Raw genomic sequence first — 22280 nt, 5'->3', positions numbered from 1 at the left:
ATTAAACTTGTTTTAATGGGTCTCAAAATTCTGTGACAGATTTTTTGGTCAAGTTGTTTCCATTAAAAAGTACTGATTTTGAAAACTAATAACTTAAAACTGCCACACACAAAAAAAAATGGTCCACAAAACATTCTCCTTTCCTTCTGAAGGTTTTACGATGCATTGTTATCATTAACCAGTCTTTTACTATTAAACTTAAATGGTCAATTGAGACAAACAGTTCTGAGACCGTTCTTCCACCACTGATTAAGACTGGGGTGACAGGTGTTAGGGATAATATTCATTTAGCCTTCTGAGCTTTCTGGGCAGACTTGGTGGCCTTGCCAGCTCCAGCAGCCTTCTTGTCCACAACTTTGATGACTCCCACAGCAACTGTCTGCCTCATGTCACGAACAGCGAAACGACCCAGTGGAGGATAGTCAGAGAAGCTCTCAACACACATGGGCTTGCCAGGAACCATATCAACAATGGCTGCATCACCGGATTTCAAGAATTTGGGGCCATCTTCCAGCTTCTTGCCAGAACGACGATCAATCTTTTCTTTAAGCTCAGCAAACTTGCATGCTATGTGAGCTGTGTGACAATCTAGTACAGGAGCATAGCCAGCACTAATTTGGCCTGGGTGGTTCAGGATAATCACCTGAGCAGTGAAGCCAGCAGCTTCCATTGGTGGGTCATTTTTGCTGTCACCAGCAACGTTGCCACGTCTAACATCTTTGACAGACACGTTCTTCACATTGAAGCCCACATTGTCCCCAGGAAGAGCTTCACTCAAAGCTTCATGGTGCATTTCAACAGACTTTACTTCTGTTGTCACATTGACTGGAGCAAAGGTCACCACCATGCCAGGTTTTAAAACACCGGTCTCCACTCGGCCCACAGGGACAGTCCCAATACCACCAATTTTATAGACGTCCTGGAGGGGCAGTCGCAGAGGCTTGTCAGTTGGACGAGTTGGTGGCAGGATACAATCCAAAGCTTCCAGCAGGGTGGTCCCACTGGAACTACCATCTTTGCGAGTGACTTTCCATCCCTTGAACCAAGGCATATTAGCACTTGGCTCCAGCATGTTGTCACCATTCCAACCAGAAATTGGCACAAATGCTACTGTGTCAGGGTTGTAGCCAATCTTCTTAACGTAGGTGCTGACTTCCTTAACAATTTCCTCGTATCTCTCTGGCTGTAGGGTGGCTCGGTGGAATCCATTTTGTTGACACCAACAATTAGCTGTTTCACACCCAGGGTGTAAGCCAGAAGTGCATGCTCACGGGTCTGCCCATTCTTGGAAATACCAGCTTCGAATTCACCAACACCAGCAGCAACAATCAGGACAGCACAGTCAGCCTGTGATGTGCCTGTAATCATGTTTTTGATGAAGTCTCTGTGTCCTGGGGCATCAATGATAGTCACATAGTACTTGCTGGTCTCAAACTTCCACAGGGAGATGTCAATAGTGATACCACGCTCACGCTCAGCTTTCAGTTTGTCCAAGACCCAGGCATATTTGAAGGAGCCTTTTCCCATCTCTGCAGCCTCCTTCTCAAACTTCTCGATGGTTCATTTGTCGATTCCACCGCACTTGTAGATCAGGTGGCCGGTTGTAGTGGACTTGCCGGAATCGATGTGTCCAATGACGACGATGTTGATGTGAGTCTTTTCCTTTCCCATTTTGGCTTTGAATTAGTGGTGGTTTTCACAACACCTGCGTTCTGATGGCAAACCCATTGCGAAAAAGCTTATTCTCCTATCTTATTGAGATCCATGACTTCTATAGTAGAAATATAGAAGCTCTTAATCTATTACAGATCATTTTTCACTGTTGCTTACCCCTGACCCTAGTCCAATATGCTAATTTTTATGGGAGACCAAACAGATACCATATGGAAATGGAACCTAGTTCCAAAATAAACCTCTTGAGTACTCTCAGTTGAAATGTGTAGCTTTCTCCATTTAATAACATGTATGGCTGTTTTCTCTTTCCACGAATTATAAACATTCCCTCAAGAGTGATTTAGAATGCATGAATATTTGGGCATGCAAATACAAAACAATCATAATCCTAAGAAGAAGAATGTTCAATATGAAACAATATGACATTCAGGGTGAAATCTAAAATCAGTATATCAAACCTATCACTTCCTTTTAAGGATTACGAAGGAATATAATAAATACATGTAATAGAAATGAGTTGCTCTCTTAGCTTTATTTGTATTTTCTTCTTGGTCTCTACCAGCTCTGAGCTGCCTCCTCTCAAAGTATCCCTTGATCTTGCTCTCATGAAAATCTTGCCCGTGTGTATACTGTAAAGTGGAGGGCCAACTGGAAAGTGTAAGGTACCACTTAGCATGTCAAAAGCATAGAAGAGAGATAAAATATCTCATGTTGGGAAGGTGTTTGGAATCTAAAATAGTAATATTTTGTCATAGCTCTGCCATCACTACCTTATTATGGAGGTGTTTTGGCGATAAAGTATTGTGGGAATGTTTAAAGAGATAAGAGACCATCTGAAAAATGCACTGTGCTCTCTGAGAATAAGGAAAAGGCACACATTACACAGAGTGAGGGAAGTGTGAGACCAGCTCATAAATATGCCTTTCTTGTTGTGGAAAAAGTGACCATTATTAAATAACAACAACAAAATGTCAAATGATACTAAATCCACTCTAGAGGTAGTTTGTGTTGCATATATTAGCTAGAATTCAAGTTTAGCTATTTTTCCAGGGTGGTAAGGTCAGAATGACAGTTTTCCTCCATTTTGAGTCCTTGAATTGAGGCTCTGGTAAAAAAAAAAAAAAGAGGACTTAAAAAACACTACGGCCCACATGTTAAAATACTTTGAGGATAGTCTTTTTTTTCTCATTTTTTTATTAAAGATTTCCATCTCCTCCCCCTTCCCTCCCCTCCCTTCCACCCATACCCCCACTCCACCCCTCTCCAAGACAAAGAGCCATCAGGGTTCCCTTCACTATGTTAAGTCCAAGGTCCTCCCAGCTCCCCCTAAGTCCAGGAAGGTGAGCAACCAAACTGACAAGGCTCACAGTGAGCCCGTCCATGCTGTAGAGTTCATGTTCATTGCCGTTGTCCTTGGTTTCTCAGTCCTCCTCCACCGTCAGCCACATTCAGAGAGTCCGGTTTGGTCCCCTGTTCCATCAGTCCCATTCGAACTGGACTTGGTGGTCTCCCGTTAGATCTGTCCCACCGTCTCAATGGGTGAATGCACCCCTCACGGTCCTGGCTTCCTTGCTCATGATCTCCCTCCTTTTGCTCCTCATCGGGACCTTGGGAGCTCAGTCTGGTGCTCCTATGTGGGGCTCTGTCATTTTCTCCATCCAATACCCGGTGAAGGTTCTATGGTGATATGCAAGATATTCATGAGTATGGCAATAGGATCTGTACATTTCTGGCACCCTCTCCTCAGCTGCCCAAGGACCTAGCTGGGGGCGTCTTCCTGGACACCTGGGAACCCCTCTAGAGTCAAGTCTCTGCCAACCCTAGAATGGCTCCCTTAATTAAGATATATAATTCCTTGTTCCCATATCCACTTTTCCTATATCCCAACCATCCTATTCCCCCAAGCTCTTCCCATCCTCCACTTCACACTTTTCTCCCCCCATCCTCCCCATCCCACCCCACCCCCATGTTCCCATTTTTTGTCCGGCAATCTTGTCTACTTCCAGTATCCAGGAGGATAACTATATGTTTTTCCTTGGGTTCACCTTCTTATATAGCTTCTCCAGGATTTTTTACGAATTATAGGCTCGATGTCCTTTATTTATGGCTAGAACCCAATTATGAGTGAGTACATCCCATGTTCATCTTTTTGGGCCTGGGTTACCTCACTCAGGATGGTGTTTTCTATTTGCATCCATTTGCATGCAAAATTCAAGATGTCATTGTTTTTTACCGCCGAGTAGTACTCTAATATGTATATATTCCACACTTTCTTCATCCATTCTTCCACTGAAGGGCATCTAGGTTGTTTCCAGGTTCTGGCTATTACAAATAATGCTGCTATAAACATAGTTGAACAAATGCTTTTGTAATATGATTGGGCATCTCTTGGGTAAATTCCCAAGAGGGGATTGCTGGGTCCTGGGGTAGGTTGATCCCAAATTTCCTGAGAAACCTCCACACTGCTTTCCAAAGCGGTTGCACAAGTTTGCATTCCCACCAGCAATGGATGAGTGTTCCCCTTACTCCACATCCTCTCCAGCAAAGGCTATCATTGGTGTTTTTGATTTTAGCCATTCTGACAGGTGTAAGATGGTATCTCAACGTTGTTTTGATTTGCATTTCCCTGATTGCTAAGGAGGTTTAGCATGCCCTTAAGTGTCTTTTGGCCATTCGAACTTCTTCTGTTGAGAATTCTCTGTTCAGTTCAGTGCCCCATTTTTTAATTGGGTTCATTAGCATTTTAAAGTCTAGTCTCTTGAGTTCCTTATATATTTTGGAGATCAGACCTTTGTCTGTTGTGGGGTTGGTGAAGATCTTTTCCCAGTCAGTAGGCTGCCTTTGTGTCTTAGTGACAGTGTCCTTTGCTTTACAGAAGCTGCTCAGCTTCAGGAGGTCCCATTTATTCAATGTTGCCCTTAATGTCTGTGCTGCTGGGGCTATACATAGGAAGCGGTCTCCTGTGCCCAAATTTTGTAGAGTACTTCCCACTTTCTCCTCTAACAGGTTCAGTGTGTTCAGATTGATATTGAGGTCTTTAATCCATTTGGACTTGAGTTTTGTGCATGGTGATAGACACGGATCTACTTTCATTCTTCTACAGGTTGACATCCAGTTATGCCAGCACCATTTGTTGAAGATGCTTTCTTTCTTCCATTGTGTGCTTTTAGCTCCTTTATCAAAAATCAGGTGTTCATAGGTTTGTGGGTTAAGATCTGGGTCTTCTATTCGATTCCATTGGTCGACTTCTCTATTTTTATGCCAATACCAAGCTGTTTTCAATACTGTAGCTCTGTAATAGAGTTTGAAGTCAGGGATGGTAATGCCTCCAGAAGTCCCTTTATTGTATACGATTGTTTTGGCTATCCTGGGTTTCTTGTTCTTCCATATAAAGTTGATTATTGTCCTCTCAAGATCTGTGAAGAATTTTGATGGGATCTTTAAGGGGATTGCATTAAATCTATAGATTGCCTTTGGTAGTATTGCCATTTTTACTATGTTGATCCTCCCAATCCAAGAGCAAGGGAGATCCTTCCATTTTTCTGGTATCCTCTTCAATTTCTTTCTTCAAAGACTTAAAGTTTCTGTCAAATAGGCCTTTCACTTCCTTGGTTAGAGTTACCCCAAGATATTTTATGCTATTTGTGGCTATCGTGAAAGGTGACGCTTCTCTGATTTCTTTCTCTGCTTCCTTATCCTTTGTATATAGGAGGGCGACTGATTTTTTGGAGTTGATCTTGTATCCTCCCACGATACTAAAGGAGTTTATCAGCTGTAGGAGTTCTTTGGTGGAGTTTTTCGGGTCGCTTATGTACACTATGATATCATCTGCAAATAATGAAAGTTTAACTTCTTCCTTTCCAATTCGAATCCCCTTGATCCCCTTGTTTTGTCTTATTGCTATTGCTAGAACTTCAAGCACTATATTGAAGAGATAAGGAGAAAGTGGACAGCCTTGTCACGTTCCTGAATTTAGTGGGATGGCCTTGAGTTTCTCTCCATTTAATTTGATGCTAGCTGTCAGCTTGCTGTAAATAGCCTTTATTATATTTAGGAATGACCCCTGTATCCCTAATCTCTCCAAGACCTTTATCATAAAGGGGTGCTGAATTTTGTCAAATGCTTTTTCTGCATCTAATGAGATGATCATATGGTTTTTATCCTTCAGTTTATTTATATGATGGATTACATTGATAGATTTTCGTATGTTGAACCAGCCCTGCATCTCTGGGATGAAGCCTTCTTGATCATAGTGGATAATTTTTCTAATGTGTTCTTGGATTCTGTTTGCCAGTATTTTATTGAGAAATTTTGCATCGATGTTCATGAGTGAGATTGGCCTGTAATTCTCTTTCTTGGTTGGGTCTTTGTGTGGTTTAGGTATCAGGGTAATTGTAGCTTCATAAAAGAAATTCGGCAATGACTGTTCTGTTTCTATATTATGAAATACCTTAAGGAGTATAGGTATTAGGTCTTCTTGGAAGTTCTGGTAGAATTCTGCATTGAACCCATCAGGTCCTGGGCTCTTTTTGGTAGAGAGGTTTCTGATAACAGTTTCCAATTCTTCGCGACTAACAGGACTATTTAGAGCATTTACCTGGTCCTGGTTTAACTTTGGTATATGGTACTTATCTAAAAAAGTGACCATTTCTTTTACATTTTCCAATTTTGTGGCATACAGGCTTTTGTAGTAAGATCTAATGATTCTCTGAATTTCCTCTGTGTCTGTGGTTATGTCCCCTTTTTCATTTCTGATCTTATTAATTTGTGTGTTCTCTCTCTGCTGTTTGATTAGTTTGGCTAGGGGTTTGTCAATCTTGTTGATTTTCTCCAAGAATCAGCTTTTTGTTTCATTGATTCTTTGGATTGTTTTCTGTGTTTCTATTTTGTTGATTTCTGCCCTCAGTTTGATAATTTCCAGTCTTCTACTCCTCCTAGGTGAGTCTGCTTCTTTCTTTCCTAAAGCTTTCAGGTGTGCTGTTAAGTCTCCAATGTGTGCTTTCTCCGTTTTTTTTTTTTTTAAGTGGGCACTTAGTGCTATGAATTTTCCTCTTAGCACTGCTTTCATAATGTCCCATAAGTTTGAGTATGTTGTGTCTTTATTTTCATTAAATTCAAGAAAGACTTTCATTTCTTTCTTTATTTCTTCCTTGACCCAGGTGTGGTTCAGTAGTTGACTGTTCAGTTTCCATGAGTTTGTAGGCTTTCTGGGGGTAGCATTGTTGTTGAATTCTAATTTTAATCCATGGTGATCCGATAAGATGCAGGTGGTTACTAATATGTTTTTGTAACTGTGGAAGTTTGCTTTGTTACCGAGTATGTGGTCAATTTTCGAAAAGGTTCCATGAGCTGCAGAGAAGAAGGTAAATTCTTTCCTGTTTGGGTGGAATGTTCTATAGATGTCTGTTAAGTCCATTTGTTTCATTACCTCTATTAAGTCTCTTAATTCTCTGTTAGGTTTCTGTCGAATTGACCTGTCCATTGGTGAAAGAGGAGTGTTGAAGTCTCCCACTATCAGTGTGTTTGGTTTGATGGCTGTCTTGAGTTCTAGTAATGTTTCTTTTATATAAGTGGGTGCTTTTGTATTAGGGGCATAGATATTCAGGATTGAGACTTCATTCTGATAGATTTTTCCTGTAATGAGTATAAAGTGTCCCTTTCCATCTCTTCTGATTGATTTTAGATTGAAGTCAACTTTGTTAGAAATTAGTATGGCCACACCGGCTTGTTTCTTAGGTCCATTTGCTTGATAAACCTTTTCCCAACCCTTTACTCTGAGTAGATGTCTGTCTTTGTGGTTGAGGTGTGTTTCTTATAAACAGCAGAATGTTGGATCCTGTTTTCGTATCCAATCTCTTAGCCTGTGCCTTTTTATAGGTGAATTGAGTCCATTGATATTAAGTGATATTAATGACCAGTGGATGTTAACTCCAGTTGTCATTTTTTATTTGGTAGTAGAGATTGTGTGTTTCCTTTCTTTGCGATGTGCTGGTGAAGGGTCGCTAGATGTCTGAGTTATTTTGGGCAATGTTGGACTCCTTTGTTTGTGAATTTCCTTCTATTACTTTCTGTAAGGCTGGATTTGTGGCTATGTATTGTTTAAATTTGTTTTTATCCTGGAATATTTTGTTTTCTCCATTTATAGTGAATGAAAGCTTGGCTGGGTATAGTAATCTGGGCTTGCATCCATGGTCTCTTAGTTTCTGCAAAACATCTATCCAGGACCTTCTGGCTTTCATGGTTTCCATAGAGAAGTCAGGTGTTAGTCTGATAGTTTTACCTTTATATGTTACTTGACCTTTTTCCTTTGCAGCTCTTAATATTCTTTCTTTGTTCTGTATGTTTTCTGTTTTGATTATAATATGGCAAGGGGATTTTTTTGATCCAGTCTATTTGGTGTTCTGTAAGCTTCTTGAACCTTAATAGGAATATCTTTCTTTAGGTTTGGGAAGTTTTCTTCTATAATTTTATTAAATATATTTTCTGGACCATTGAGCTGTATTTCTTCTCCTTCTTCTATGCCTATTATTCTTAGGTTTGGTCTTTTTATTGTGTCCCAGATTTGCTGAATGTTTTGTGATGAGAATTTGTTGGATTTGCTGTTTTCTTTGATCAGTGCGTTTATTTTCTCTATGGTATCTTCAGAATCTGAGATTCTTTCTTCTGTCTCTTGTATTCTGTTGGTTATGCTTGTTTCTTTAGTCTCTGTTCGTTTACATAGATTTTCCATATCCAGCTGGCCCTCGGGTTGTGTTTTCTTCCTTGCCTCCATTTCAGTTTTCAAGTCTTGCACTGTTTCCTTTATCTGTTTGATTGTTTTTTTTCTTGGTTTCCTAGGATATCATTTACGGATTTACCCAATTCTTCAAACTTTTTGTTATTCTTCTCGTCCATTTCCTTAAAGGAGTTTTTCACCTCCTGTTTAAGGGACTCTATTACTTTCATAAAGTCAATTTTTTCTACTTCTTCTTGATTAGTGTGTTCAAGTCCTCCTGTTATAAGTTCGCTGGGTTCTGGTGCTTTCATGTTGTTTTTCAAATTGTTGGAGGAATTCTTGCATTGGTGCCTGCCCATTTCTTCCTCTAAATAATCCCCTTTGGGTCTTCTTTTAGAAGTTCAATTCCCCCCAATGAATTCAATTCACTCACCCCAATGAATGATGGATCCTCTGGCAGACTGTCAGGTCTCCTTGCAGGCCAAGCAGCTGACTGACAAAGGGCCTACCTTGCTGCAGGCAGGCTAATGAAGGAGGGAACCTCCCACCGGCCTGGGTGCAATCAATTCCAGGTTCCCGGCACCCAAACAGGCTGAGCTGTGTGATTTTGTGGCCCCAAAGACGGGAGGATGAGGCGGGGGGGGGGGGGCTCTGGGTGCAAGCTGGGAATGGACAGGAAGAGAGAGGCAGTATCCGGGGAGAATAACCCCTGCAGGAAGAGCAGGAAGTGTGCGGGTGTTGGGGTAGTTGGGGAATGTCAGTAGTCCCTCTCCGGGCAGCTGCCGCGGTTCAGGCACTCACTCCTCACTCACCACAATGAATGATGGATCCTCTGGTAGACTCTCAGGTCCCCTTGCTGGCCAAGCAGCTCTCTGACCTTGAGGATAGTCTTGACTCATGTCATGGTTTCATCTGGTAGTCATCAATCATTACTTGAGCGTCATCTATTGCTTTAGGCATCGAGGTTACAATGTTGTCCAAGACAGATGACATCCTTGATGAAAGAGATTTTGTGTTCTAGTGGGGGAAGACAGTGTGTAATGCTACACATGTAACAAAGGAAGTAACTAGGGACCACCTGAAGGTGAGTTCTCAGGACTGAGAACAGACAAACTGAGACCTCACTTATGAAAAGAAGCCAGAAATAAAGAAAAACCATATGGAGAAGAACATTCCAGGAAGTGACACTGTTCCTGTGGCAAAACAAATCACTAAAATTTTATTTTAAAGTAATTCTTTGGTATGAATGTTTTGAAGATGAAAGCAAATTTGCATGCTAGAGAAAGAGGTATACTATTTATACTTGTTTTACAAATATTCTATAGAGTATTCTCTAATGCAGGATATACAGCATCTTCAAGGTTTCTCAGAGTTGATCAATATTTTGGTATTATAATTGTTAATGCTGAGAACACTGCACTGCATAAATGTGTAATACAAATAAATGGCAGACACATATTTAGGACCAATTCAGAAATTGTTGGAGTGTGTGCCTTAATACCAAGTCAAAATTCATTTAATGATTATAAACTTAAGTCAACAACTTAAATGAGAAATTTTAAAAATCAAACATTCTAACATGATGAAATCCAAAGTTCATGCTGATCTGATACATGCTGAGTAATGATGGCAGGGAACTACTGAACGTCATTGTTTCCTGTAATTAAGTCATTATATGTCTATAAAAGCGGGAAACGTCTCATGTTCTATGAAAATATGGCAGTTCATAATGTGAACTAGTCTTGAATCCGTGCAGAGGTTTCTCAGGTAATGTGGCGACATGCAAAGAGCAACATATTTACACTGTGTGTTCACATGCGGCGAAGCCACTATCACAGCACGGGTGAATGCTGCCAGAAATGCCTCGGACTCGTTGCATGTTTGATTCTAAATTAGTTTTTAGTGGCTGCATGTTGAAAAACATTGTAGTATTTCGAAACTTTTTGTGACTACTCATAGTCTCTGTCACGTGACCCCAGATGAGGTCACAGTCGACAGTTTGAGAAGCTGTGGTTCTGTTGGCAGGGAAGTTGAAGCTCAGGAAGCTGTGTTTGGAGAGGACTCCATGCTGTGTGATAGTGTGGCGTGAGGGAAGGTACTGAGCTGACTTGAAGAAAGTGCCAAAATGCCAGGGAAAACTACTTTATAGCAACCCATTCTGTAGCGACTAATCGAGTACCCCGGGACTCACTCTAGTCCACAGAGATCCAGTTTACATGCTGAGTTTTGAAAACGTACTGAATGCCTGCACATGTGCTTAGAGGTGCATCCGCCATAGAGAGACTGAGATAAATTTAGACAGCATGAGCACGTGTCAGGTTATTTGAGGGTCTTGTAGAACTTCAATTAGTCATCATTGTTACCATCATCATCAACGTCATCAAGCAGAGTAGAGGGGACACTGAAGTTAAAGAGTGCCTAGGATGCTGTGGGATGGTCCTTGAGCAATTTGAATCTGACTCATGAGGTACAGGAGTGGCACTTATAAGGTTGAATGATCTGCTGAAAATAGACCCTGAGAAGATGGGAGCAGGGTTCAGGGTGACTATTTTCATCTCCTACTATTTTTCTAGCATGTTCTCCTGGGTAATTATCTACAACTATTGTTTTGCCAATAAGTACAAATCCATAAATCTCTGAACAACTTCTTCCACATGAGCCCCATATAACACATATTCCCTTGTATTCTGTGTCTGGAATTTTTACTAATGAGGTAGTGTCTGTATCATCATTTCTTAACCAGCTACCAAACTGGCTATTTGATGAAGTATAGACTTTACCTAAAAGGATGCTAATCAGGGTTCTCTAGAGTCAAAGAATGTATGGAATTAATCTCTCTCTCTCTCTTTCTCTCTCCACATATATATGTGTGTATACACACACATATACACATTAGATGATAGATAGATAGATAGATAGATAGATAGATAGATAGATAGATAGATAGATAGATAGATAGATAGATAGATAGATTTATTGGAATGACTTACAGGCTGCAGTCCAACGAGTCCAACAATGGTTGTGAATGCAAGTCCAAGAATCTAGTAGCTGCTCAGTCCCATGATGTCTCAGCTGGTCTTCTGGATGTTCTGACAAGGTGAAGGCAAGCAGGCAAAGAAAAGCAAATCCTTCTTTCTTCCATTGTCCTTATCTCGGCTTCTAGAAGATAGTGTGGCCCAGATTAAAGGTGTGCCTCCTGCCTCAAGATCTGGGTTGTTGTCTTCTTGCCTTAAGATCCAGATCACAGGTGTGTGCCCTCCATTTCTGGATTATAGTTCATTCCAGATACAGTCAAGGTGACAACCTAGAATAGCCATCATACTAACATAAAATGAGTCTTTCTTTCAAATGGCATCATTGGATGAAATCATTAGTCCATTACTTGGTGAAGAGGAATGTGACTAAAGGTTAGATTCCCCGGGGTAATGTTTTCCCCTGGTTCACATGATCTACTAACATTTTCTCTTTTTTAAATAGGGACAGAAGAAGTCCTATGGAAACCCATGCGGGAGCCAAGATTGCAGTGGAGGCTGCACATGCTCCCCTGAGAAAGGAGCAAGAGTAAGTTGCTTATTGCGTTGTTGAAAGACAAATAGTCACAGAGGATGTTATCTGTTTTATATGTTTCCTTTAAAATTAAATAGTGTAGAATTTACTCGTATGACCTCATAGCACAAGCAACGTGATGAGAACAAGCTGGACAGAACTTTGTTCACTACTAATAGGCAAAAAGAGACTGGTCAAATCTCTGAGGGACCATGAAGCAGTTTCCTTCACTGACTTAATGCCAAGGCTCCCTCCACAGTGTCATTGGAGTGTTTCCATGAGCTAGTTAGATTGTGCAAAACCATTATGATAATGTTTGTAGCTATGTGGGGAATTTCATAGCTCATTTATATCCACTTAGTTTCTCTCTGCCACTCTAGGGAACAGGTGATCCCGATTTTATCTACAGATTGGGATGCAACTTCTCCCAAATCACTGGCTTATCGGGGATAGAAGCAAGAGGGTGGGGAAGCTGTAAAGTCCAGAAATGCAGGCAACTATAAAAATGGTTTGCAGATACTCTATCAAAATAAAGGATATGCTTTAAAATTCATTTTACGCATCCATACAAAGTGCCATGTAAATCACAATAAGCACAACATTTTTGTCAGTGCCTATGTACACTTAGCCACCTTTTATTTTCACTAAATAAACCTGTATCTTTAGTATAATGTAGAAAATGTATTCACGGCCATCCACTCTACTAAAATTATAGGTAGATTCCCCCAAGAACTTATGGCCGCCATGCCGTAAGTTTAGATCTTCTAACTTCTAGAATTATGTTATGCTTGCATTCTCATCAAACTCAAATAAGCCAAAGAGCTTACACTGTCAGAGGAAGAGAGTAGCATAAGTGGGCCAAGCAAACCTTCAAACACATAGGCAGAGGGAACATGGTGACCGTTCCACCTTCTCTTTCATTATCTTCCATTTGCAGTAAAGTGAAATGTCAAACTATGCCAGAGTCTGAGGGGAAAGAATAAAAGCCATCTCTTCATCAGAAAGGATCATGCCCATTAAAGACGTGAACTTAGAAAATCATAAGCTATCAGAAAAGGAAGGCATTTTAGGAAGCTGTTCATCTTGTCCACTGACTGTACCAATTGAGAGGGACAATGACTTCCTGGCTTCACACATTAAATTGATGACAGATTCCTGGCTATTGTGTGGGTCTTTTAATTTCTTACCTGTTTGTTTCATTCGCTTACCTACTCCTACCTTCTGGTGAAGCTTTGTTTATTGTAGCCACCAATGCCAGTGCGTTCTTTTAAAAGGATTTTTTTTACATTGATTTGTTTTGTTGGAGGGCACTTTATGCATGTGGAGGTCAGAGGATAACAAGTCTCTGGACCATTTGAGCCTCGGGGGTGGAACTCTCTTTTTTCTCTCTTTGTACTATTTGGGTCTCAGGGTGGAATTCTGGTTGTCATTCTTGGCAGAAAGCACCTTTAGCAGCCGAGTGATCTCGCTGGCCCCAATTCACTTTTCATCAATGTGCCAGGAATACAAAGCAAAGGTCCCCTTGATGCTCTCTCAGGACCACTATTGTCTTTGTGACTCTTTTCTATGTGTAATCAGTAATGTGTATGTACACATATATACATTCACTCTTCATTTTTAAAAACATTTATTTCCCAAATAGAATTGAAATGTTTTGGGGAGAGGGTGTTTATTTTCAGTTTTTGCTCTTGTTGGTTGGTTGGTTTTGGGTGTGTGTGTGTGTGTGTGTGTATGTGTACGTGTGCACGTGTCTTTGTGTGTTAATCCTTAAGGGCTTTCCTTCGACCTCTAGTTGAATGACTGTCCCTTTTGCTGGTAATTTTAGGTTGTTCTGTATTTTTGCCACTTCATAAAGGCAAAGCTGTCTTGAAAATACTTAAAGTTTCTTGTGCAGATAACTACATAGATACTAAAGATCAGAATTAATATATATCCGTTCTAACTTTTAAAACTACTGGAAAATTACCCCACGACGTATCTTTGGATTCATATCCTCATTCTCTTGGTATGTGAATGTTTGTGTTGTCACAGTTTTGCTCATACGATGAGTAAAATGTATCCTCATTCCCTGATAACCTGTGAATCTCAGCACATGTCCACATATTCACCGCAAGTCTGTGTCCTCTGGGAATTTCCTGCACATATCCTTTGAGGTGATGGATCTTATCACTGCAAGGACATGGGAAATCAAAATGGCCCATCTGGAAGCAGAGAAGATATGAAGTTTGACAGCAAACAGTGTTTCCTGATGACTTGTGGGTGGGACAGGGTGATAAGACGCAAGCATCAGGGAACTGAGGAACCCTCGACCACTTGTTGCTTTGGAATCATTTAACAGTGACTGAATCCAGTCCTCCAGAGGCTGGTCCTCCACCAGGCACACATGCCTGGAGCTACCTCACTCTTTAACCCCCAGGCTGAGGTTTAATTTTATCAAGATATTCTGAGGAACCCTCATTTGGGTTCCAAACATTTGGAGCCCAAGTCTAACTTCTCCTTTGCAGATGTGAGTCCTTGCATGGGCAGGGGCAGAGGAAAGTGAGCTATCACTGTGCACAGCTGCGTTTCAGTATTAAGAAGACGTCGGCTCCACAGTTACTTGTGTTCTTAATGTCTGTTTGTCAAGTCTGAGATATCTGAGCCTATTTGCCAGGCTTATCGCAATGCACCAACCTGTGATTTATGAGTAAAGAGCAAGAATGTTGTATTTTTACAAACAGGTAAGGCTCCCGCTCTTAGGACAAGCTGGGAACATAAGTGCTTAATGCCACAAAACCTCTGTGTCCTGTTTTGTCACCCTCCCAGCTCTCCTAAATTCTCAGGAACAAGCAGAGTTGTTTAATCTGGCTTCAGCACTATTAACCATGCAGGACAACCTCTTGGTCCACTTTTTGTGCAGATGTCAGAAAGATTTGAGACTGTTTTCCTTAGCTGAGCAGACAGCCCCATTTGGATTTCAAGCTGTTCTTCTCCAGCTGGGAGGAAGCAGAAGATTGGGTCACTTCTGAGCAATGCTGCAGCCCCTGGCAGGCCGCCTCCTGCCTTGAAGAGACATCAACTACATAACTTGCAGGGCAGTATGTACTTTTCCTTTGCCAAAGGCCTCTTGAATTGACTGGGATATTTCCACAACACCTAACATGCCTACAAACAGCAATCCAACCCTTTTTGGCTGTAGCTATCTTGGACTGATGTCCCCAAATTATGCCATGCCTGGTAAAAGCTCTAGCCAAATATGGAGGAATTGTGTTGACTTTCTAATGCCCCACTGTGCTTTTGTTCATAGGGACTGTGCTACATGACTTGCTTAAATCCTATTACTGAAATCTTAGCCTACTAAAGAAAGGACAATTTTTAAAAGATGGCATATCTCCTAGTGCTAAATAAAAGTTGTTGCCTTAAAACAAAACTAGACACTTAAATTTAATATTTGACTTCCAAATTTCTTTCCTGGGTATAAGTTTGTTACCCAGAGGAACCATTCTTTCCAGTTACTCTCTTGATTTTATTTTTATTTTGTTTTCCTGTGATTTGCTTAACCAAAGCATTTTAGACTGACATCTACCCCTTTCATTTTTCCTTTACAGGATTGGAAAACTGCCTGTGTATTAGGGCCTGGTAGTGTGTGTCTGTCTGAAATTGGGGGTGTGAGGAGGAGCTCTGTTTTGCTGTTGTTTGTTTTGTTTTGTTTTTAATATTATTTCAGAGTTTTACCTGCTTTCACAGCCTTCTGCTGTTTATGTACGACATGGTAAACTCCTCACTATCCGCTGTATCTAAAGGATCATTAACAATGATCCAACAGGATAATGATAATAGAGCAACAGGGAATCTAAGAGGATAATGCAGGAGTATATGGGGGACAGAGGAAGGAAGGAAAGATGTACACAGTCATTGGCTACTTCACAAGAAAAATGGAGAGTCATGTCGGTAGCCATGGCACAAGTCAAACGATACAAGGAATACCAGCTACCAGCTGTTCATAGGAGAATAAAACGACCAACTAGAGGACAGTGCATCTGGGTAAATATATTTTGGATGGGGGGGGGGGCAGCAGCAGGATAGAGATCAACAAGAATTTGAGTCATTTGAGATCAGTTTCTTAGGAAACTGGAGCATCATAAACTCTCAAGATGTGTAGGACATGGCTTCCCAAATCATGAAATGGACAAATGACCTTTATCTAGGGGAAGCCAAGCTGTCTCTGCAAATGGCACATCAAACAATTGCTTACACTAGAAAGCTAGCCACCATCCCTGTGTTTCCTTTCCCCACCAACCCCTTCAACCTGTTGTCAATTTAGCTACCTTAACCAATCTGCTAACCATCCACTTTCTCTCTGCTAGTTTATCCGATCTCGGTCTGTGTTGATATTTGCCTGAATTATTGCCATTGAGTATAGCTTGTTCTCCCAGCCCTTTACCTCACTCTATCCTAATCATTGTGCTTCCCTAATTTTTCCAAAACACACACATCATTATGAAACTGTTGCTTAAATTCCTTCAGTAGCCAACCCTATAGATTCTCAATAAAAGCCTTCATTATTAAATGTTCAAAGTCCTCCAAAACCTGGCCTTTAAGTCCCTCCTCAGCATTTCCTCTCATTATTACACAACATTTGCCCCTTCACAAATGGAAAAGACAAAATTTTAATATGCATATGTAATATATATATTATATAATATATATTATATGTATTATACATATATAATATATTTCTCAGAACCAGGTATGTGTTTTTGATACTGCTACTCTAAGGCTGCTAGCCATTCATTGGCTGTACTTGTTCTCTGCTAACTTGCTTTTGTTAATTCATCCTTTCAAACTAAATACAAGCATCAACGTTCCATGGGCCATAAGGCTGATGTTATCTACTCCATCATCTTTCCTTTATGTTGAATTACAGTAAATTAATAGCTTGTTAGCACTGGCCAGTTTTATGAACACCTGAAGGACAGACACTGTCTTATACCTTGTGTGGCTGGTAAGCATGATAAACTGTTTCATAATGGACTGGTCAACTGACTATGTGTAGTTTCAGTCCTTCTTGACATGTACTGGGTTAGATATGAGATCATTATAAAGCTGTGTATGTCTCCTACCCAGAAAGGACACAGCAACAGTAAAAAGGGAGAACCTAGGGCAAGCACTTCCTCATGTTCATTGGATCCCATTTGGTTGTCAGGGTTCCACATTCTGGCTCTTATTGTTTGCTTTGGGATCCTGCTTTCTCTAACTCCTCTGAGATTTTAACTTTGACTCTTCTTTTGCCTGATCACTTCTTATTTTTTACTTACAAGAGATTTGGCAAAAAAATCATTTTTTTTCTGCCATCAATCTGCTCCGCCAAGATAAGGGCATTCTTAAATAATTCATAACTTTTGGACACTTATTTCCTTCTCCTTACCACCAACTTTGTCCTTAAAGCCTTTTAATCTTTTCCAAAAATGATGGGCTTGCTCTTCACTTGTTTCTTCCCCTCAATGGGGAATAAGGGAGTTGAGTCTGAACAGGGAAGTAGTTGCTGGGTGGCAGTAGGGAAGGGCAGTAAGAAAGGTCCTTTGGTAATTATGTATGGTTATTTAGGTCCAGGAGTAACTGATAATAATCTTAAAAGGTTATTTAGGTCCAGGGGTAATTGATGATAATCTTAAAAGTTAGTGTCTGTGATCAGGCTCAAGGCGAAGTCATAGCTAAGATGTTCACAGATAATCTTAATCATTTTTTGATCATATTGGAACATATATGGAGTTTATTTTCCTTCCTGGAAGAGCAATTCCTATTAGAAAGAAGCCGTGTAGCTGGAGGGGAAGGTGAATACAAGGCTGTACGGACAGGAGGACTTCTTTGGCTCCCCAGAGACCTAAGTGTTATGCCTGAGCTTTGCCAACTACTGTTTTCTCCTTGGAGGGATTCAGTGTACCTTGAAGTAAAATAAAGGCAGTGCATTGTGTGATCTCTAAGAACCTACCACCTCCCATGATGTAACTTAGACGCTCTGTTACTGTGCTCTGAAGTTCTGTTTTCCCCAGAGTGACTTCTTGTGCTTTCTAGTGATCTATTGAGATATAAAGAGCAACACTTAAAAAAAACAAAAGAGCAACACTTGACGGTCGTGACTTTTGGGTGGCTTTAGGAAGCTTCCTCTGTCTTCAATCACAGTGGTGATTTTTTTTTCTTATGAGGTACTAGAGTTCAAATCCAAGGCCCCACATATGCAAGGCAAGCACCCTATCTCTGAACTAGGGCTGCAGCCCCCGAAGCCATAGTTTCTTTCCTGCTGCTACCAAAAGCTCCTAACACTGTAGTTGGTCATTTGAAGATAGTCACAGGGATGGCTATTTACCAGAACATTCTTTCCTGCCTTGCTTAGGAACCGTTCTGTTTACAGTTTTAGCTTTGAAATTCACTCCTGGTTCAGCAAGGTTCACTGTAATTGCAGTGTCTAAGCACATTTCCACCTCTGATGAGCAGGACCAAGGGCACCCTACACACCTGAGGAGTTGTATGCACAGTCATCTGTCCTTAGAGACTGCCCAGTTTTCCTTTCACTGACTCTGCTAATCCATATGACAGAGATACTGGCTATGAAACTGTAAGTGAGTATCTTGTACCTCAATCTGTGACATAGCCTGTCATCCTAGAATCTGCCTTCTTTGCCCCTTGCCAGTTATTTACCCCAATTTTGTCCTTGTTCTTTCTGCCTAGTCCCTAATTTCTTCCTGTACCTCTCTAGACTTCCCTCACTCTTGATTTAGCTTTTCTCTCTCTCCATCTCTCTTCCCTGTTTTCCCAGTCATGGCCTCCTCACACAACTTCCCTCTTCTGCTTTCAGTTTTGTGAGATCACTTCCTGGGTCACCAGTCTATGTCTCTATCACCATCCTTTTATTCTTTGCTGTAACCCGCCAGCGGGTCAGCTTTTCAGGGTTTCTGAAGAGGCGCTATCTGGAAAGACATGGGCGAAAGAGAGAAACAAGACCAAGCAAGATTCTATTGTCAAGGTCTCCGTTTATTGAAGCAGGCTTTTCGTCTTAAGTAGTCTTTCAGAGAGGAACTTGGGCAGAGGGAGGGGGGAAGGGAAGGAGGGACTTGGCAGCTTTGGCAGCTATGTGGGGTAGTTGCAAGGTCAGTGGTTAGAACACCTGCAGTTAGCGATAAGCAAGGAACAATGGGGGCACTCTATGGTGCTTTTCGGACCTTGAGTCTCTAAGATTAACACTCAATGTTTCAGTTAACTTTAAGTTTTCTGTCTCAAGGTTTACTTCAAGGCCCTGTGAGAAAAGAGAGGCCTGAAATGGCCCCTGACACTTTGCCATCTATTCAAGCATGAAAAATTCATCTTCAGGGTATCAGGAAGGAGTCCTTTAAATGCACTTTACAAAAGCATCCCTCTTGTCAAAAGATTCTAAATCTCAGAGTCTAGATCAGTGGGATTAGAGGTAGGGCATGCAAGTCAATCCATTGGTTATGGAAGAAAATATTATTTTAGGATTATGTTCTAAAAATATTGAAAGATGCTAATATTCCAAGGCTAGCGGTGTGGAGCTGAATGGTAGTATGTGGAGCATAGTGTGCTGAGGCCCTAAGTTTGATTCAGAACAAAGGAAGGAAAGAAAGAATGGAGGGAGAGAAGAGGACACTACCTTTGCTGGCTAGTTTTATGTCAACTAGAAACACAGTAAAGTCATCTGAGAGGAGTGAACCTCAATTTAAAAAATGCTTCCAAAATATCTGAGTACAAGCAAATCAATGAGACGTTTTCTTGATTAGTGATTGATGGGCAAGGGTCCTGCCCATTGTAGGTAGTTCCATCTGTGGGCTAGTGGTCCTGGTTTCTATGGGAAAGCAGGCTGAGGAAGTCATGTGGAGCAAGCCAGTAAGCAGCATCCCTCCATGGTCTCTACAACAGTTCTTGCCTCCAGGTTCCTGTCCTGACTTCCTTCAGTGATGAACAGTGTAAGCCAAATAAAGCCTTTCCTCCCAACTTGCTTTTGGTTCTGGTGTTTCATCAAAGAAATAGTAACTCTAACTAGGACACTACCCAAGGCATTTAACATGCTGGTTCATCTTATATATGTGTATATAGATTCATGTGCATGTACAAAGAGTATAATGGTTATATTATTTGTGTAATTATTAGCAATCTATTATAAGACATACATGAGTCAAAGAAGCATGCCTTCAGTGCTAGGCATTGAGCCTAGCTGTGCTTTATGTATACCTGATAAGCACTATGCTGTGATGCTACATCCTGACTCCAAAGTTACTTTTTATTAACTGGAGGGGCTGTTTAATCAAAGGACTACAGGTTTACACTAAGTATTTTTCCTACTCGTATCCCTTTTTGCCCAAGAACAATTTTAAGTAACTGGTCATGTATATAACAAATCAAACATTCACTAATAATAAATTATGAAGGATCTTACCATAAAACAATTCCATATACTTATGATTTCACTATTTGTTGAAGATTAAAGTAAATTTGCATAATAATTAGATAGGTTCGCTTGTTAGTTTTTACATAAATAACAAATCTCTGTTGAATATTTGGTGGTGCTATGAGCTATAGAGTGTGATGGAGTATATTGATCTCTGAGCATATTTGTGAGGAGTCATCTAGATTAAGTTAACAGAGGCAGGAGACCCACCCTACCTGTCAGGTAGAGTGAAAAAGGTGAAAGCAATCTGAGTATCAAGATTGAATGATCAGTTTCCTAACTGTAGAAACAATGTGAGCTCCTACCTATTGCTCTTGCCACCGATCTCTCTCTACCATCATGGACTGTACCCTTGGAACTATAAGCCAAAATAAACCCTTCCCCAAGTTGCTGTTGTTTGGTATTTTGTCATAGCGATAAGATGAGCAACTAATCTATAGTGCATCTTTAACTGCTTTCCAGAGTTCATGGATATTTTTATTGTATAATTGTTGATGCTGAGAAAGACCATTTCACATAAATAGTACAAAGAAATATGTGTACAGTCATTTCAGAGATTCTTGGAAATAATATCATTATTCTAGGCCAAATTCAATTAATAACTCTTTATGAAACTAAAGTCAGCAATTTAAACATCAATTTTAAAATCAAACATGCTACCACAATAAATCCAAATGTACATGCTGAGGAATGATGGTAAAAATATTTAAAAGTCTTTGTTTCTTATAATTAAACCATTCTATAAGGACAAACTACTTTGTATATGTCTTAGGGTTTCTATTGCTGTGAATAGATACCATGAACACAGCAATGCTTACAAAGATAACATTTAATAGACACCATGAGCACAGCAATGCTTATAAAGAGAACATTCAATTGTGGTGGCTTGCTTATAGTTCTGAGGTTTCATCCATTACCATCATGGTGAGACATGGTGGTATGCAGGCAGACATGGTGCTGGAGAGGCATGTTGATATGCAGGCAACAGGAAGTAGACTGCAACACTGGGAGTAGCTTGAGCATAAGAGACCTCAAAGGTCAGCCCCTCAGTGACACACTTCCTCCAACAAGACCACACCTACTCCAACAAAGTCATACCTCCTAATAGCTATTCCCTTTAGAGACCATTTTCTTTTAAACCACCACAGTGTTTAATTGTATTTAAGCACAATTAAATACACTACAATTTATAACATATAGTGATCTCAGACCTGAGTGGATGTTCTTCAAACAGCATCCATTGACAATTGTGTGGTATGTTCAGTACTGAGTGCTAGTGTTATGTGTTATGCAGAATCAAGGCTGCAGTGAAGCTGTTTGACGCCATAAAGGCAAGTGTGGCTAGAAACACCTTGGATTCATTATGTGTTCGATTTTGAATTTAGATCTTGGTCTTTGTGTAGCCATAAACCTTTACTATTGCTAAATTTCTACCAACACCACATTACGTTACAAAATCACATGTGGGGACATGACCCACCATTTGAGAAGTTGTGGCATGGGCCATAGTTAAACTACATGGGAACCAGGAAACATGCATAAGAGAAAAACGGCTATCCACAGATTGCTCAAGCTTTCCATACAGAATACTAGTGCAACCAACATTCACAATACAGTGAAGATCTCAGAACTTTAAATGAGACAGCCAAAAAAAATTTTTTTAAGATTACAGAATCTGCCAGGTGGTAATTGTTCACGCCTTTCATCCCACAAGGAGGCAGAGGCAGGCGGATCTTTGTGAGATCAAGATCTAGTTCCAGGACAGCGAGGGCTGTTACACAGAGAAACCCTGTCTCAAAAAAACAAATCACAGAATCTGGGCCTGGAGAGATGGCTCAGCAGTTAAAAGCACTGACTGCTCTTCCAGAGGACTGGGGTTCAACTCCCAGTACCCATATAGTGGCT

General features: G+C 40.6%; 2 pseudogenes; one reads left to right on the top strand and one right to left on the bottom strand.

Moving 5' to 3' along the window:
- Positions 1–268: 268 nt before the first annotated feature.
- LOC119804710 lies at positions 269–1718 on the bottom strand (annotated as a pseudogene).
- Positions 1719–17382: 15664 nt separating this feature from the next.
- Positions 17383–22280, top strand: part of LOC119804379 — a 31846-nt pseudogene continuing 26948 nt past the window's right edge.

The sequence above is a fragment of the Arvicola amphibius genome, chromosome X (genome assembly GCF_903992535.2).
Source record: "Arvicola amphibius chromosome X, mArvAmp1.2, whole genome shotgun sequence".
NCBI lineage: Eukaryota > Metazoa > Chordata > Mammalia > Rodentia > Cricetidae > Arvicola > Arvicola amphibius.
The sequence above is the reverse complement of the archived record's forward strand: the minus strand, read 5'-3'. Positions and strand labels throughout refer to the sequence as shown.